This window comes from Lampris incognitus, chromosome 10 (genome assembly GCF_029633865.1).
Source record: "Lampris incognitus isolate fLamInc1 chromosome 10, fLamInc1.hap2, whole genome shotgun sequence".
Lineage (NCBI taxonomy): Eukaryota > Metazoa > Chordata > Actinopteri > Lampriformes > Lampridae > Lampris > Lampris incognitus.
The window spans coordinates 63,707-78,339 of record NC_079220.1 but is presented as its reverse complement, the minus strand read 5'-3'; the positions used below and the strand labels follow the sequence as shown (position 1 = coordinate 78,339).

Sequence of the window (14,633 nt, the reverse complement as noted above, 5' to 3'; positions counted from 1 at the left end):
CTGAGCTGATAAAACCCTCAACCAAAACATGAAGAAAGTCAGTTAGTTTGATCTAAAATTTCGAGTACGAATAAGTCGGTACTTAATTTCTGAATTTTCCTTGCTGTGTTTAGCTTGGCTACCGTGAAGTGTTAGTCTCTGTTTCTGTGCTATTTTGTGTGGGATTGTCTGCCTGAGCAGGTAAAACACTTACACTAAACCAACTGAAACATGTAGAAAGAGCCATCCGTTTATTTTACCCAAAACTATTGCTGCGAGAAGCTTGCTACTCTCCATCAGAAATGCCATTGGCTACCACCAAGACTGTCTGTTGCTGTGGTATTTTTTGGGATTATCTGGCTGAGCAGATAAAACCCTTACTCTTAAGTGAAACATGTAGAAAGAGTCGTTTGTTAATTTCATCCGGAACTATCACTCCGAGAAGCTCGTTACTTAACATCAGAAATGACTTTGCTGTGGTTAGTTTGGCTACAATGAAGAGTTGGTCTCTGTTACTGTAGTGTTTTCTTTGGGATTGTGTGGCTAAGCAGATAAAACCCTTACCCTAACCCAAATCCTACCTCAAGCGAAATATGTAGAAAGCGCTGTCCGTTAATTTTATGCAAAGCTTTTACTCTGAGAAGCTCTCTACTTTCCATCAGAAATACCATTGCCGTGGTTAGCTTGGCTACTGCGACGAGTTGGTCTCTATTGCTGTGGTATTGTCTGCCAGAGCAGATAAAACTCTTACCCCAACCGTAACCGAAAGATATAGAGCCATCCATTGAGTTTATCAAAGCCTAATACTAATTTCAGAGATAATTTCTTTAGTTTTTATCTTGAGAAATGTTTTTCTAAAGTGCGAGTCCCGCCACTCACCATGATGAGCCTGGGGTGCTTCTCCCTGACCGCGAAGCAGGTACAGAGAAGTGGTTTAATCACTCACTCTGTGCTTTTGGTGACCGTTCAGTGTTGCTTTTATGGAGTTATCAAGAGGAAGGAGCCTGTTCGGTGTGGTAAAAAGGAGGGGCAAAAATGTAGAAATTTATCAATTTTATTTAAACCTACCCCTAAAACTTAGTCCAAACCCTAAAAACATGACGATTGTAGAAGTGCAATTCAATAAAAGAAACCCACTTGTATTGCTGCAAACCCCACCAACAACTTTTCAAGTTTAAAACGAGATAAACTAATCAAGAGGGAAGACAATGGGGGATCAAGTGTAAAGAATAAACAACCTCCAAATAGATCCTATACCCAATCCATCAAACTCTCTCCAAATTCGTAACCCTAAACCTGGGGGTATCTGTAAGCCAGTATTTGGGCATTGTTGAGGCGCCTGGTTGACATGTGTTGGCTCTGGCATTCAATTCTAACCCTTACCTTTCACTCGGAGAAGCCTAGTATCTCCCATCAAAAATGCCATTGCCATGGTTGGCGTGGCTAACATGAAGAGTTAAAATCTGTTGCTGTGGGATTTTCTGCCCGAGCAGGTAAAACCTTTACCTTAACACAAACCCTACCCTTACGTGTTGAAAGAGCCGTATGTTGACTTTTATCCAAACCTTTCACACCGAGAAGCTCTGTACTTTCCATCAGAAATGCCATTGCAATGGTTACCTTGGCAACTGCCAAGACAGTCTCTGTTGCTATGGTATTCTTTGTGGGATTAATTCTTAGCAGAAGTCAAGCTAACCACGGCAATGGTATTTGACGGAAAATACTGTCACGGAGCTTAAGGTTTGGATATAATTAACGGATGGCTCTTTCTACATCTTTCTGTAAGGGTTGGGATAGGTTTAGTATAAGCGTTTTATCTGCTCAGGCAGACTGTCTGTTGCTGTGGTATTGTTTGTGGAACTACTTTTGAGTAGGAAAAACCCTCACTGTAACCCTACGCCAACCCTGGCCAAAAGATGTAGGAAGAGACGGCCATTAATTTTATCCAAAAGATTCAGAAGACCACTTTCAGCGGTCATTTCTGTCGTTCTTGGTTTGAAAAATGTTTAAGTGTGAGTCCACCACCCACGATGATGAGCTACGGTGCTTCTTCCTGAGCATGAAGCAGGTACAGAGAAGTGATTTGATTACAAGCTCTGTCCTTTTTGAGCCAGAGAGCGTGCTCTGAGTGGTAAAAGAAAAAAATTGAGAAAGCTATCAATTACTTTTATTTTAAACCTAACCCTAAAAACATTAAACTGCAATAGCAGTGAACTTCAACTAAAAAAAAAAATCACTTATAATGCTCCAAACCTCACCAGCAATTTTTCAAGTTTAACACGGGATAAACTAATCAAGATACAGGACAGTGGCAGATCAGTTGTAAAGAAGAAAAAAACATCCAAATTGAACCCATCAAGCTCTCCATAACTCTCATATTGGGGTGTCGCTAAGCCAGCGGTTGGGCACTGTCCGCCTGAGCAGAAAAACTTGACCCTAAACTCAAACACTAAGTCAACCAAAACATGTAGCAAGGACCATCCGTTGATTTTTATCCAAAACGTTTACTACGAGAAGCTTGGTTCTTTACTTCAGGAATGCAATTGGCGTGGTTAGCTTGGCTACTGCGAAGAGTTAGTCTCTATTGCTGTGATATTCTCTGTGCGATTGACTGCCTGAGCTGATAAAACCCTTATACTAAGTGAAATATGTTGAAAGAGCCGTTCGGTAATTTTATTCAAAATTTTTTACTACGAGTACCTCTACTTTCCATCATAAATGCCATTAGCGTGGTTAGTTTGGCTACAATGAAGTTAGTCTCTGTTGCTATGGTATTCTCTGTGCAATTATCTGCTTAAACAGGTAAGACACTTACCCTAACCCAACCAAAACATGTAAGAAGAGCCATCTGTTAATTTTGTCCAAAACTTTCACTCCAAGATGCTCGGTTTTTCCTTCAAAAATGCCATTGCCGTGGTTACCTTGGCTACCACGAAGAGTTAGTCTCTGTCGCTGTTGTATTTCTGAGGGATTGTCCGCCTAAACAGATAAACCCCTTACTCTAAGTGAAACATTTAGAAAGCACTCCGTTAATTTCATCCAACATTTTCAGTCCGAGAAGCTCAGTTCTTTCCTTCAGAAATGCCATTGCCGTTGTTAGCTTCGCTACTGCGAAGAGTTAGTCTCTGTTGCTGTGGTGTTCTCTGTGCGATTGTCTGCGTGAGCAGATAATGCTCTTACAACTAAGCTAAATATATAGCAAAAGCCGTCCAGCGATTTTATCCAAAACTTTTACGAGTAGCTTGGTACTTTCCATCAGAAATTCCATTTTCGTAGTTGGCTTGGCTACAATGAAGAGTTAGTCTTTGTTGCTGTGGTGTTCTCTGTGCGATTGACTGCCTGAGCTGATAAAACGCTAAGTGAAACATGTACAAAGAGCCGTCCATTAATTTTATCCAAAACTTTCACTCTGAGAAGCTTCGTACTTTCAATCAGTAATACCATTGCCGTAGTTAGCTTGGCTACTACGAAGAGTTAGACTCTGTTGCTGTGATGTTCTGTGTGATTGTCTGCCTGAGCTGATAAAATTCTTACACTAAGCGAAATATTCAGAAAGGGCTGTCCAGTAATTTTATCCAAAACTTGCACTCCGAGAAGCTTGGTACTTTCCATTAGAAATGCCGTTGCCGTAGTTAGCTTGGCTACTGCGAAGAGTTAGTCTCTGTTGCTGTGGTATTCTCTGTGCGATTGTCTGTCTGAGCCGATAAAACCCTTAGATCTAAGCGAAACATGTAGAAAGAGCCGTCCATTAATTTTATCCAAAACTTTCACTCCGAGAATCTTGGTACTTACCCTCAGTAATGACATTGCCCTGGTTTGCTTGGCTACCGCGAAGAGTTAGTCTCTGTTGCTATTGTATTTCTGCGGGATTGTCTGACTGAACAGATAAAACCCTTACTATAAGTGAAATATGTAGAATAGCTGTCCATTAATTTTATCCAAAACTTTCACTGCAAGAAACTTGATACTTCCCATCAGGAATGCCATTGCCGTAGTTAGCTTGGCTACTACGAATAGTTGGTCTCTGTTGCTGTGGTATTTTCTGTGCGATTGTCTGCCTGATAAAACCCTTACACTAAGCGAAATATGTAGAAAGAGCTGTCCAGCAATTTTTTCCAAAACTTTAACTCCGAGAAGCTTAGTACATTCCATCAGGAATGACATTGCCATAGTTAGCTTGGCTACCATGAAGAGTCTCTCTGTTGCTGTTGTATTTTTGCGGGATTGTCCGACTGAACAGATGAAACCCTTACCATAAGTGAAACATGTAGACAGTGCCGTCCATTAATGTTATCCAAAACTTTCACTCCGAGAAGCTTGGTACTTTTCATCAGAAATGCCATTGCCGTAATGAGCTTGGCTACTGCGAAGAGTTAGTCTCTGCTGCTGTGGTAGTCTCTGTGCGATTGTGTGCCTGAGCTGATAAAACCCTTACCCTAAGTGAAACACGTAGAAACGGCCTCTGTCAATTTTTTGCCCCGAAAGTATCACTCAGAAGCTTGGTACTTGAGAAGAGCAGTGCCATTGCTGTGGTTAGCTTGTCTACGACGAAGTAATTCTCTGTTGCTGTGGGATTGTCTGCCTGAGCAGGTAAATCCCTTGCGTCAACCAAACCGAAACATTGTAGAAATTGCATACATTAATAAGATCGAAAAACTGTCACTCCGAGAAGCTTGGTACTTTCCATCAGAAATGTCATGGCCATGGTGAGCTTTGCTACTGCGAAGAGTTAGCCTCTGTAGCTGTGAGATTGTCTGCCTGAGCAGGTAAAACCCTTACCCTATCCCAACCGAAACATGTAGAAAGAGCAATCCATTAGTTTTATCTGAAACTATCGTTCCATGTTCAGAAATGCTACTGCGAAGAATTATTTTCTGTTGCTGTGGTATTGTGTGTTGGATTGTTTGCCCGAGCAGACAAAAATCTTAGCCCAACTCATCCCTAACTGAAAGATGTAGAAAGAGTCCTCCATTAATTTTATCCAAAACTTTCACTCTAAGAAGCTTGGTTCTTTCTTTCAGAAATGACTTTGCCATAGATAGCCTGGCTACTGCTAAGAGTTGTTCTCTGTTGTTGTGGTATTTTGTTGTGAGATGGTGTGACTGAGTAGGTGAGCCCAAACCCTACCTCAAGCGAAACATGTAGAAAGCGCTGTACGTTAATTTTATGCAAACCTTTTACTTTGAAAAGCTGGTTCTTTCCTTCAGAAATGCAATTGCCGTGGTTAGCTTGGCTACTGCGAAGAGTTTGTCTCTATTGCTGTATTGTTCTTTGTAGGATCGTCTGCTAGAGCAGATAAAACCCTTACAACTAAGACAAACATGTAGAAAAAGCCGTCCGTTAATTTTATCTGAAACTGTTCCTCCGAGAAGCTCGGTACTTTCCATCTGAAATGCCATTTACGTGGTTAGCTTGTCTAGCGAAGTTATTCTCTGTTGCGGTGGTATTCTCTGTAGGATTTTTGGCCTGAGCAGATAAAACCCATTACTCTTAAGTGAAACCTGTAGAAAGAGTTGTCCGTTAATTTTAACTGAAACTATCACTCCGAGAAGCTTGGTACTTTTCATCAGAAATGCCATTGCCGTGGTTAGCTTGGCTACCACGAAGAGTTGGTGTCTGTTGCTGTGGTATTTTCTGTGGGATCGATTTGCCTGAGCTGATAAAACCCTTACCGTAACCCTATCCCAAACCTAACCAAAAGATGTAGAAAGAGCCAACCCTTAATTTTATCCAAAAGTTTTACTCCGAGAAGCGCTGTACTTTTCCTTTGAAATGCCACTGCCATGGTTGGCTTATGTATGCGAAGGTATTCTCTCTTGCAGTGGTATTCTCTGTAGGATTTTCTGCCTGAACAGGTAAAACCCGTACCCTACTCCAACCCAAACATGTACAAAGAGCATATGTTAATTTTATCCGAAACTATCACTCTGAGAAGCTCGGTACCCTCCCTCAGAAATGCCATTGCCGTGGTTAGCTTTGCTACCATGAAGAGTTAGTCTCTTTTGCTGTGGTATTCTCTGTGGGATTTTCTGCCTGAGTAAGTAAAACCCTCACCCTAACCAAAATGAAATGCGTAGAGAGAGCATACGTTAATGTTATCAGAAACTATCACTCCTAGAAGCTTGGCACTTTTCATCAGAAATGACATTGCTGTGCATAGCCTGGCTACTGCTTAGTTGGTCTCTGTGGTGTTCTGTGCGATTGTCTGCCTGAGCTGATAAACCCCTACCCTAAGCAAAACATGTCGAAAGAGCCATCCGTTAATTTTATTCTCTTTCCCTCCGTGAAGCTCAGTACTTTCTGTCAGAAATGCCATTGTTGTGGTTGGTTTGGCTTTCGCAAAGAGTTGATCTCTGTTGCTGTGGTATTCTCTGTGGGATGGTCTGCCTGAACCGATAAAACACTTACCCCAACCCAACCGAAACGTGTAGAAAGAGCCATCTGTTAATTTTATCCAAAACTATCACTCCATGAAGCTCTGTACTTTCCATCAGAAATGTCTTTGCCATGGTTAGTTTGGCAACTGTGAAGTTAGTCGATGTTGCTGAGGTATTGTCTGCCTGAGCAGATAAAACTCTTTGCCTAACTCATCCCTAACCGAAAGATGTAGAAAGAGCCATCTTTTTTTCTTTTCTTATGATTAATAGTTTAATAGTTTATAAACAAGTATTTCAGTTTGAAATAACATGGACATTAAATCAGAATACGAACGAAACAAGCACAACCAGACCGAAAATAAATAAAAGATAGGAGAGACATCCTGAAATAATGAAAGAAGAAAAAAAAAGAGGAAAAAACAAACAAAAGAAGAAAAAACATGACTGTGAGCCATCTTTTAATTTTATCCAAACGTTTCACTCAGAAAAGGTCAGTACTTTCCCTCAGAAATGACTTTGTCATGGATAGCTTGGCTACTGTCGAGTTATTCTCTGTTGTGGTATTTTTTTTTGTGGGATTGTCTGACTGAGCAGATAATCCCAAACCTACCTCAAGTGAAACATGTAGAAAGCGCTGTTTGTTAATTTTATGCAAAACTTTTACTCTGAAAAGCTCGGTTCTTTGCTTTAGAAATGCCATTGCCATGGATAGCTTGGCTATCGCGACGAGTTAGTCTGTATTGCTGTGGCTCTGTAGGATTGTCTGCCAGAGCAGATAGAACCCTTATCCCAACGCTAACTGAAAGATTAGAGCCACCCGTTACGTTTATCTACACCTCATCCTAATTTCGGGATAATTTCTTTAGTTTTCATATTGAGAAATGTTTTTCTAAAGTGTGAGTCCCGCCACCCACAATGATGAGCTGGGGTGCTTCTTCCTGAGTGCGAAGCAGGTACAGAGAAGTGGTTTAATCACAAGCTCTGTGCTTTTGGTGACCGTTCAGTGTTCCTTTTATGGGAGCATCAAGGGAAGGAGCATGTTCTGAGTGGTAAAAAGGGAAAAAAAATGCAAGAATTCGTCAATTTTATCCAAATCTAAACCTTAGTCCTAACCCTAAAAACATTAAATTGCAGAAAAGTACAATTAAAAGAAAACAAAAACAAAAAAAAAACACACCCACTCATTAATTTGGTATATGAAATGTGATGCTATATAAAAATCCCAAAATCCAACCCAACAGGCTTGAAAACATAGGAATTGACACCAAGATCAATCAAGCCAAAAAACGACACAAAATATATATATATATTAAAAAAAAGCCATTTTTGGAGGCTAATTTGATAGCCATCTTGAAAAATGGCCTCCATCTTGGATTTTCAAGTGGCCAATCGGACAGATTTGATTGGAAGCCTGTGGAGAAGAAATTCACCAAATTTCACGCTTGTATCATAATTTGCACAATTCCACTCGAGTTTGGCTTTTATCCGCTCCACTATAACCCAAAACATACCTCAACCGCAACATATAGAAAGAGCCATCTGTACACTTTATCCAAAACTGTCACTCCGAGAAGCTTGGTACTTCCCATCAGAAATGTCATTGCCATTGTTAGCTTAAGAGTTCGTCTTTGTTGTTGTGATATTTTACAGTATACCCACCAGCAACAAGCTCCCCTCACTACACATACCCAAATAGTGCCCAAACAAATTTTAACAAAAATACTTTGGGGGGACATTTTGTCCCTGATTTAGTTTGTCTCGTCATAAAGACTGGTTTGTTTGTTCCTGGTTTAGTTTGTCAAGTCATAAAGACTGGATTATTGTTTATTCCTGATTTAGTTTCTCAAGTCATCAAGACTGGATTATTGTTTGTTCCTGATTTAGTTTGTCAGGTCATAAAGACTGGATTATTTTCAGTTTTATTGTCATTAAAAACAATGTGCAAGCACATGTTCCTGAGTTAGGGTCTCAAGTCATGAAGACTGGGTTATTTGCTCCTGATTTAGTTTGTCAAGTCATAAAGGCTGGTTTATTTTTTTCCCCTGATTTAGTTTGTCAAGTCATAAATACTGGTTTATTGTTTGTTCCTGGTGAGTTTGTCAAGTGAAAGACTGGATTATTGTTTGAAGCCTGGTTTCTGTCTGATTTATTTTTTTTCTGTACTTGGGTCCATACCAAACCAAGGTCCTAAAAAAGATGTGCCCCCCTTCTTTATTTAATAACTGTGTTCCCCAGCTGTGAGAGGAACTTGTATTGGGGGTGTGTGTGTGTGTGTGTGTGTGTGTGTGTGTGTGTGTGTGTGCGCGCGCGCAACATGGTATTTGATAGATATAATAGAGTATAGCAGAGAACATACAGTATAGGACATAGTTAGATATAATCGATGGATATAATAGTATAGAGCAGAGAACATGGCAGAGACAAGTTGATTTGAAGATATGCTTTTTGGTAAATAATTTTATTAGCCACACGAGCAAAACCGGTGGAATTAGTTTTTGCTACATTTTGATTCTGCAGCACAATATATACATGTACAACAACAGACACTCCACAAATCATGAACAATACAGTTACACAATAGCAGAAATAAACATATCCGGTATAACAGGTGAATGGTGGTATTTATGCCAATGGTCTGTGAGGATGGGACTATAGGGAGGAATTCAGAGTCTTGATGGATAGGGAGAAAAAAACTGTTTGCAAAGCGTGTAGTCTTAGTTGACAGTGACCTGTAGCGCTTCCCTGAGAGAAGGAGCTGGAAGAGGTGATGAGCAGGATGTGAGGGGTCGCAGGTGATCTTTGCTCGCTTTACAGTCCAGTTAGTATGTAGAGATTCAACTGAGGGGAATGGGTTGCCTATGATTTTGGATGCCTTGTTGACAATCCGCTGCAGTTTTTTCGTGTTTGACTATCTGTGCTGCTGTACCATACGGTAATACTGTAATAGAAGATGTTATGATGGACTCAGGTAATGGCTGAGTAAAATGACGAGCAGTAGATGTTTGATCCGGTACTTTTTTCACAAATGTTATTTATTGAAATTTTACAATCAAAATGTTATACAGACATATATGAAGTCAGTTTATTGGTCCACTTCATTCAAACATGAAACCTACCGCTAAAAATTTGGTGTCATCTTTGACCAGTGTCTTTTGATCACCATGTTACTAAGGTTGTCCAATCCTGTTTCCTTCAGCTACAAAATATTGCAAAAATCCCTTTTAAAGACATCGAAAAATTAATTCACACTTTCTCCCTTCTAGATTAATGTAACTTTCTCTACTCTGGCCTCAACTATGCTACTTTAAATCATCTACAGTTGGTTCAAAATGCAGTTGCTAAACTAACTAGAACTAGTTGTAGGTCCCATATTACCCCTATTCTTGCATCTCTTTATTGGCCTCCTGTGAAGTTCAGAATAATCTTGAGTTTATTGATTACATTTAAAGCACTGCATGATCTTGCCCCCAGTTATATTTGCGATCTTCTCATTTCACTTTCAGACCACTCTGATCCTCAAACCTCAGTTATATTTCCCTCAAAGCACAGACACAAGTGGCTTTCTCGCTACTGGTTTATTTGAAAGTTGTCTTCGCCTCCAAATCCACCATGAAAACTGACAGTATTAATGACCCATGAAGACCATAATAGCTTCACATGGAAAAAATGGTATACGCTCCATGTTGCGTAACATACAGACAAAGAAAATGCCTATGACCCAGAAAATGGGTTAGAAAGCAAACTGGGCTAAATCTAAAATAGGTTTGGCTAAGGAGGCATTGGAAAAGAATATTATTCAGACAACAATATTATAAAAGAGAAACGGCCGGCATTTATTAAACATATTAATAACAACACAAGTGCACTTTGAATGGTCAATAAGGAAAAGAATAAGGGTCAAACCCCTTTTTGGTTTGTCTGTAATGTCTTTTCAGTGTGTAGACTCAGAGCTCTGGTCAAAAAGAGAAAATATGAAAAGATAAAAGTCTGAAGCTACCTGGGTAGTGTGTGTAGTGTTCATTCACAAAAATGGAGATCTCCAAAACGGTCTTGTCTGTCTCTCCTGGTCGTCCTCAATGGAGAAGCAAGACGCCACTCTTCCACGTGCTGTCTACGCCTCGTGGGTCACAGGGCTTGCTGCTCCCTTCTCTTGGGGAAGGAATCCAGTACACACAAAAAACCAACCTGCATACCGCAGGGCAGAAAATAAGTCTCTACTCTCTAAAGCACCAGTTCTAGAATATTTGAATCAATCTTTCACATTCCCAAATAATGGAATTAGGAAACAAAACGAAGGTAGTGAAGGTCCTTGCAGCTAACAAGTACAAATCACAGCGGAATTGTATAAATTTCACATTCATATTAAGCTATAGGATATAGGCTATCTGAAAATCCTCTGATTGGTTCTTGTAATGAAATGTTCTAGGTTCTCTTCAGTTCTAGGCCTAACAGGCCTACACATTATAAGACCACTACTACTACTACAGTGCATGGATAGAAAAAAGACAAACATGGCTAAACTAGCACATGGTTAGCTAGTGTAGAAATTCACTGAAGAATCTGGGCAAATAAAGAAAACCGGTTTCCAAGCAAGCATTCCTCTGCAATCCAAACGGGATTAATTAATTTAAACTGGTAAACTTAAATGAGTAAGGGTAACAAAGGCATACATTTTATATCTCTGTTCCAGCTTCTGCGAGTTGGACTTTGGTTCATTCGTCTGCAGCTCAAGAAAGGTCTGCAGTCAATCTTTTACTTTCGTTCTGATCTGACAAGGCCTGGTAATTTTCCATTTGGACAGGCTGCTAGCGCCCTCCACAGGGGACTGCATGGACATGCATTAACTCTTTCTAGGGCAGCTAAAATCAGGGGGGTTACACCTCGTTGGCTGCATGCTACGACAGGGAAGTCGTCAAATCTTGTTTGTAAATATTAACTTCTCAAAGTTCGCTATATACGACAAACTTTCATAACACATGAAGTCTTGTTAGTTGCTTGCTTGCGGAGATCTTCCCTTCATCCAACTTATGTGAAAGAAACCCAACAGGATTTGCCCCTCAACATTAAAATCGGCTGTCGAAATAAGTCTCAATACAAATCATAGTTGCATGTAATACAATAATTGCTTGCCGGTACTGCTTAAGTCTTCCTGATGTATACGTATGTGTACATAACCTTAAGCTGAGACTTCAAAATTATAGTACTATTACTTGTAATAAATGAAATGATATATACATAACATGCAGTTCAAATGAACTCTCAATCACAACATTGGTCTTGGAAAAGGTAGACGAATATTACAAATTATGTAAACATGATGGCATCAGTCTTTTATCTATTGCTTATTCCAACTGCAAAACAAAATATGACTTCGCCTTTGCAGTTTCAGCCCCAAGCCTCTGGAATAATCTCCCCCAATCTATTAAATTTGCTAAATCTTCGATTGTTTTAAGCGGCTTCTAAAAACACATCTTTTAATGGATTCCCACGTTTGACTTCTGTTTTGTTTTTTTTAGCTTGGTCTGTTACTACCGGTTCTGTATATATATATTAAAAAAGATTTCATTCACTTTATGTATTTGTTCGCATTTTGTGTATGTAATGTAAAGCACTTTGTAACGGTGTTTAACAGTGATATAAATCAAATGATGTAAATAAAATTTTGCTTGCTTCAAACTAATGGGACTGTGTCCAGATAGATGGGGTTTCCTCAGTTTTAGGTAGTAATTGTCGTCTTTATGCTTTCCACAGATACTGTTCTCTGGCCATGACAATTGCACTCCTTGTCGGCCGGTTTAATGATCCGTCTGTTATCGAGGAGTTCTGATAAGGCTCTGTCTTTTGTACTATTAGGTTTTACTACATGCTGTATGCGGAAGAATTTGTCGAAATAATTCAAATTGGCCACTGAGGGTCGCGAGTTCCGCCAGCAGCGTGCTGTTAGGAGTCTATTCCGACTTGGGAGTGAATGGCAGGGGCTCTGCATCTGTGCTGTCCTTGTAATACACTGCTAGGTTCAGTCTTCTGTGGCATTGTTGAATGTCCCTTCTGATCTGTTCTATTATGCTTTTTGTTACTTAGTTGGAATGAATTTTATTTCTCTGTTCAGTAGGGTTAATTGTGGGGAAGTTAGGAGAAAGTTTTTCGCTAGTACTACATTTTCATTCCCGTCCTGTATCGGCAGGCTTGTGGGGACTTTTAATTTAAATACTCCAACCAGTATTGTCAGTAATTATATTGCCGTCTGTGGAGTCCAGTGCACGTTGTCCTATAAGTCTCGAAGAGAGTCCTATTTAGTGGTGGCATGGTTGGAGTTGCCTTTGATGTATTCATTCAGTTTTTGTAGGTTTGTTTGTTCCCCCAGCAGGAGGCTTATGGAGTAGTTAATCATGGGTATCTGCACATTGGCCCGTGGGAATTTGCTTTTTGCTGCTCTGATGCCCCCTGAAGCTGCTTGATGGTCTTTTTCAGTTTTTGTGATCTATTACTTCGCCTAAAGGACACAATCACCTCTTCCATTGTGTTGGAGTGGGTGGCTTTGTTGGTTGTGCTCTCCGCATGTCTGAATGTGGCTCCCGGATAACTGTCAATTTGTAGGTTAGTCAAGTCGAAAGGTGGGAATTTGGCAGCATTTGAGTCTCCCATTATCAGTATAGTTTTGCTTGTGCTTATGTTAAACCTCTAGTCTTGGCATTTGTTTTGTTTGTTTGCCAGATAGTCTGGGGTATAGTGGTCAGGTTTATTTTTTGTCCAGCGTCCACTTTCAGACAGCTCTGTTTAGCTGTTGTGTGATTTGGTGTGAGGGTCAGACCAGTCAGGCTTGGTGAGTTGTTGTTGTTGTTGGGACGGTCCCGCCTCGTCCTGTAGGAGTGTTTATTTGGTCTGGATTCCCATATGGATCAGTCTGTTGGGTGGGTATTCCAGTGTGGTTCCTTCCCTGTCTCTGTTCTTTTGGGGATGGTGCCTGCAGTGGTGGTGTGGGGAGTATAGTCCTGCTTTTCAGCTGACCAGTCTCCCCTGATCTCCGCGGCCTCGCTGGTCCTCAGTTGCAGCTGTGGGGCCGTAGACGGCTGTGGGCGATCACTCATTGTTTGCGTGGGGGAGGTTGTTTGCTGTTTTCTGCCCCCGTGATGCGATTCGGCGGCACATGGACTTGGGTGACCACAAGCTTCGTTGTACCAGATGGCCCCGCCATTGGTGACTGACTTGGGCGTTTGGTGGCTTCGATTGGCTGTCCTCAGCCTCGAAGTCTGTCAATTTGGAGATGAATATTGTCTGTCGTCAATCGTCTCCTCCTGCAAGTGGCAGCCCAGGCCTTTCCTTGCTGAGGATGAGGCTACCTGGAACGGGCCATCCTAGTCCCGTGTGGATAGGTTGGTGAATTTATCCATTTCTCCTTTTATCAAGTTTTTGTAGTGTTGCTGTACTATTCTCATGGTTGTGGCAGCCCAGTTTTTTTGCAATGTCCTCAATCTTTCTCCGTGTCTTCGTTCAGGACTGCTGGTTTAATGGTGGTAGTCAAATTGTTGGCCAGACTAACTGGTTGGTTGGGGGCTGCTGTGAGGCCGATGCAGTTTTCGAGTGATGGTTTGCTGTGAGCGGTTTATGAAAATTCGCCGTCTTTAAGCCGAAGTCTGTCATCAGACCGTTGTCTTTAATTTCATTTAGCTCTATTTGTTGTTGGAGAGGGCCTTAAAGGAGCAGCAGCCCCTGGTGAATCTACCCTCAAATGTGTATCACCACAGTGGCATAGAAAGGGACTTTGTCTGTAAGCAGCTACTCCGTGAAAAGAATCTCACCCTGGAATTAGCGATAAGCACCTGTGTGCTTCATGAACAGTCAGAAAAGAGCTCCAAGGAGTTAAAGAAAGAAGCGGATATGTACGCTATTCAGAAAACTCGCTGTGGCAACTGCAATGGACAACACACGCTCCTGACCGTAGTAAATGTTATGCATTCAATAAACAATGCAATAATTGTGGCAAACTCAATCATTCTGTTAAATGCTGCAGATCCACACCAGCATTGCCCATAGTTAGCGCCAAAGCCCCCCAGTCATTACTAAAAAAGACAGCCCGATAGTGAGAACGAACTGACCACACAACCAGACAGTGCTTTGGATGATACGTTTTTTTGCGACCCAGTTGATTCAGCCACTTGGGAGAAATCTTCACAACGCTGAAACTGAAAAGTGGAAAGGGCAACTGAAGGTAAAATTGGTTTACTTTGATTTTTGTATTGTCTTGTAACATTTCTCTGTTCAGCACACGTATTCTTA

General features: G+C 40.9%; 2 non-coding genes and 1 pseudogene across 2 annotated transcripts; all 3 read left to right on the top strand.

Annotated features, from left to right (window-relative positions):
- Nucleotides 1-775: 775 nt before the first annotated feature.
- Nucleotides 776-997, top strand: LOC130120193 (small nucleolar RNA U3). Its single transcript, XR_008810917.1, has one exon. It is a non-coding gene; the product is annotated as a small nucleolar RNA U3 (small nucleolar RNA).
- A 941-nt stretch (nt 998-1,938) lies between these two features.
- LOC130120221 (small nucleolar RNA U3) lies at nt 1,939-2,112 on the top strand (annotated as a pseudogene).
- Nucleotides 2,113-7,193: 5,081 nt separating this feature from the next.
- On the top strand, nt 7,194-7,407 carry LOC130120170 (small nucleolar RNA U3). Its single transcript, XR_008810892.1, has one exon. It is a non-coding gene; the product is annotated as a small nucleolar RNA U3 (small nucleolar RNA).
- Nucleotides 7,408-14,633: the final 7,226 nt, after the last annotated feature.